This window comes from Haliotis cracherodii, unplaced genomic scaffold, assembly GCF_022045235.1.
Source record: "Haliotis cracherodii isolate W230 unplaced genomic scaffold, xgHalCrac1.p SCAF_1, whole genome shotgun sequence".
Lineage (NCBI taxonomy): Eukaryota > Metazoa > Mollusca > Gastropoda > Lepetellida > Haliotidae > Haliotis > Haliotis cracherodii.
In genome coordinates this window covers 81,973,136-81,977,669 of record NW_027266264.1, presented here as the reverse complement: position 1 = coordinate 81,977,669, position 4,534 = coordinate 81,973,136, and positions in this window count along the sequence as shown.

Sequence of the window (4,534 nt, the reverse complement as noted above, 5' to 3'; positions counted from 1 at the left end):
AAGATGTTCTAAAGATAGTTTGTTGCACACCGCAGTCGGGCACCTGCCGAAGCCCGTGACAGCTGCATTGATTGGTAGATATTTATAGATTACCAGAATAGCAAGCTGATTGGTTCGAAGTTTAACCTAGTCAGTCAAAGGTCATGGGTCGTGAGACATATCCGACACAAAGTTGTTTGGATGTCCCGTTACTCATATCTCATGTACTCATGCGTTACTGAAAGTTTGTGTCAGATGTACGTCTGGAACTTTATTATTTTCACGCCTGATATGGCTCCCGGATATCTTAAATGTTTGCACATTCATAGACAAGGATGAAACAGAATACAGCCAGTTGTCTTGATACACCTGATATATATTATCAAGTTCTGTTGAACCTATACGTTATGTGTGCATGTTGACGCTAATTAAGACAAGTGAAATGTTTCCTGCGCAGTCTGTTGCTCTTGTATGACCCGTTGTTTAAAAGCCCTTGGGAAAAATGAATAAATATATACCTATTAAATACGTAACCATGCATTGCACTAGCATACAACTGCTTATTCCATGGAATATTTTGCATTTTTTCCGATAATAAATAACGTAGTTATAAGTAGATATTTTCACGAAACCTAAATTTGAAGAAATTGCCAGAGAACATTGGGAACATACTCTCTCTCTCTCTTAACATTGGGAACCTGCTCTCTCACACACGTGCATGCTATGTAAGTGCAATAATCTTGAATGCCACGCCAAACCCCATTTCACCTAACCTCACCTCACATATTTGTAGACCGCCTCCGTGGTCGAAAGGTAGAGCGTCCGACCGGTGAGCGGAAGGTCCGGGGTTCGATTCCCGACCGCGTCATACCAAAAGACGTTAAAAGATGGTACTAAAAAAATTGTTGTTACCCTGTCTGGCGCTCGGCATTAAGGGGCTTAAGCAAGGACTGTTCGGCTCGGAGTCAAGTGTCAAGTTACTGTGTCTGAGTGGGGTATTCATGTTAAACTGCGGCATGGTATCTCAGTGAGCTAGCACTATAAATCGGCATCAGTCCGGACTAGTACAAGCAGCCACACACATACATACACGTCCATGCACGTCGCTATATAAGTGCAATAATCTTGGACGCAACGTTAAACCCCATTTCACCTCACCACCTCATATATTTGTATATGTGTAATGTTGTGTCTCACAGGCCATGGAGCCTGACATTGTCTATTTATATAAATTTTTGTATCGTCATACTTGCATTTTACAATAAGACACTTTAAAGAAATAAAGAAATAAAGAAATAATGAAATAATTTGTTTCCCCATTTTCCTCATTATTATGACCGTTTTAGTTTAATCTCCAACATATACCCCACAGGGAAGACATCCGTCAGTTACCTGACATGACCAACACTGCTTACCGTATTTTCTTGAGTATAGTGCGCACTTTTTTCTCCAAAAAACACAACTGTGTAGAAGGGGTGCGCATTATACAGGCCATAATGAGTTTTGCTGGGTTTTTCCCTCAACGCAAAGACATTACCGTGAGCACGTAACACCGGAAATACCATGTCAACAAATCGTACGAAAATAATCATGTAATTACACTGTCTGGTTATAAAAAAATGTTCATTGTATACATGGACTTGTTTGTAACTTATTTCATTAATTTTATTACATATTTCTTTTAATAAATTTCGGCGAAATCGTGTGTGAAGCTATCGGAAGATCGCACAACTCACCCTCATTAACAGCAACCACGCTCAGATTACCGTTATTGACGCCTTGAAACGAACTTAAGTTGATAGAGAATGGATACATATATCATAAATGCCATATCCACAAGGGCGGTGCAGAGATGTGTACCCCCCTTAACTTGTAGATCAGATGAGGCGTTTCAGGGGTGTGTACCCCCCTTAACTTGTAGATCAGATGGGGCGCTGCAGGGGTGTGTACCTCCCTTAATTTGCAGATCAGATGGGGCATTGCAGGGGTGTGTACCCCCCTTAACTTGCAGATCCATAGGGGTAGTGCAGGGGTGTGTACCCCCCTTAACTTGCAGATCAGATGGGGCATTGCAGGGGTGTGTACCCCCCTTAACTTGCAGATCCATAGGGGTAGTGCAGGGGTGTGTACCCCCCTTAACTTGCAGATCAGATGGGGCGTTGCAGGGGTGTTTCCCCCCCTTCACTTGCAGATCCATAGGGGTAGTGCAGGGGTGTGTACCCCCTTAACTTGCAGATCAGATGGGGCGTTGCAGGGGTGTGTACCCCCCTAACTTGCAGATCAGATGGGGCATTGCAGGGGTGTGTACCCCCCTTAACTTGCAGATCTGTAGGGTTGGTGCAGGGTGCATATCCCCCTTAACTTGCAGATCCATAGGGGTAGTGCAGGGGTGTGTACCCCCCTTAACTTGCAGATCCATAGGGAAAGTGCAGGGGTGTGTACCCCCCTTAACTTGCTGATCGGATTGGGCGTTGCAGGGGTGTGTACCCCCCTTAACTTGCAGATCAGATGAGGCGGTGCAGGGTGCATATCCCCCTTAACTTGCAGATCCATAGGAGTAGTGCAGGGGTGTGTACCCCCCTTAACTTGCAAATCAGATGGGGCATTGCAGGGGTGTGTACCCCCCTTAACTTGTAGATCAGATGGGCGTTGCAGGGGTGTGAACCCCCTTTAACTTGCAGATCTGTAAGGGTGGTTCGGGAGGGTTGTGGGGGGATGGGGGTGGGGATGTACCCCCCTTAACTTTCAGATCCATTGGGGTAGTGCAGGAGTGTGAACCTCCCTTAACTTGCAGATCGGATGGGGCGTTGAAGGGGTGTGTACCCCCCTTAACTTGTAGATCCATTGGGGTAGTGCAGGGGTGTGAACCTCCCTTAACTTGCAGATTGGATAGGGCATTGCAGGGGTGTGTACCCCCCTTAACTTGCAGATCAGATGGGGCGTTGCAGGGGTGTGTACCTCCCTTAATTTGCAGATCAGATGGGGCATTGCAGGGGTGTGTACCCCCCTTAACTTGCAGATCCATAGGGGTAGTGCAGGGGTGTGTACCCCCCTTAACTTGCAGATCAGATGGGGCATTGCAGGGGTGTGTACCCCCCTTAACTTGCAGATCCATAGGGGTAGTGCAGGGGTGTGTACCCCCCTTAACTTGCAGATCAGATGGGGCGTTGCAGGGGTGTGTACCCCCCTTAACTTGCAGATCCATAGGGGTAGTGCAGGGGTGTGTACCCCCCTTAACTTGCAGATCAGATGGGGCGTTGCAGGGGTGTGTACCCCCCTAACTTGCAGATCAGATGGGGCATTGCAGGGGTGTGTACCCCCTTAACTTGCAGATCTGTAGGGGCGGTGCAGGGTGCATATCCCCCTTAACTTGCAGATCCATAGGGGTAGTGCAGGGGTGTGTACCCCCCTTAACTTGCAGATCCATAGGGAAAGTGCAGGGGTGTGTACCCCCCTTAACTTGCTGATCGGATTGGGCGTTGCAGGGGTGTGTACCCCCCTTAACTTGCAGATCAGATGAGGCGGTGCAGGGTGCATATCCCCCTTAACTTGCAGATCCATAGGAGTAGTGCAGGGGTGTGTACCCCCCTTAACTTGCAAATCAGATGGGGCATTGCAGGGGTGTGTACCCCCCTTAACTTGTAGATCAGATGGGCGTTGCAGGGGTGTGAACCCCCTTTAACTTGCAGATCTGTAAGGGTGGTTCGGGAGGGTTGTGGGGGGATGGGGGTGGGGATGTACCCCCCTTAACTTTCAGATCCATTGGGGTAGTGCAGGAGTGTGAACCCCCCTTAACTTGCAGATCGGATGGGGCGTTGAAGGGGTGTGTACCCCCCTTAACTTGTAGATCCATTGGGGTAGTGCAGGGGTGTGAACCTCCCTTAACTTGCAGATTGGATAGGGCATTGCAGGGGTGTGTACCCCCCTTAACTTGCAGATCAGATGGGGCATTGCAGGGATGTGCACCCCCCTTCATGTGCAGATCTGTAGGGGCGGTGCAGGTGCATATCCCCCTTAACTTGCAGATCGGATGGGGCGTTGCAGGGGTGTGTACTCCCCTTAATTTGCAGATCCGTAGGGGTGGTGCTGGGGGGGTGGGGTGGTGGTGGTAGGTGTTACCCCCCTTAACTTGCAGTGCCAAAAACAAAAGGCTTTGGGGATTTGCATCCATCGTCCCTTTGTGTGTCAACTTGTCATAAAAAATGCATCAATCCAATTCCAAAATGTTACATCCTGGCTTGTGACGCAATTCCAAAATGTTACATCCTGGCTTGTGACGCATTAGGTACTGACTACCTGTCTGCCCACCTGATCCGGTTTACGTGATGCTTGTAATGATATACAATAAAGCCATATTTCACATGTACCACAACCTCAGTACACATTACGACAAACAACATCTCAGTACACATGGACTTTTGTGCAGACATCTAATGATTAACAAGCATGATATACTCGTATCCCCCGCCAGTATGACATGTCCGGTTGTGTGCAATGCATTAGCTCCATTGAACTATATGTTCACTGGGCCTTTTTGTAAATGGCCTGATTGAAG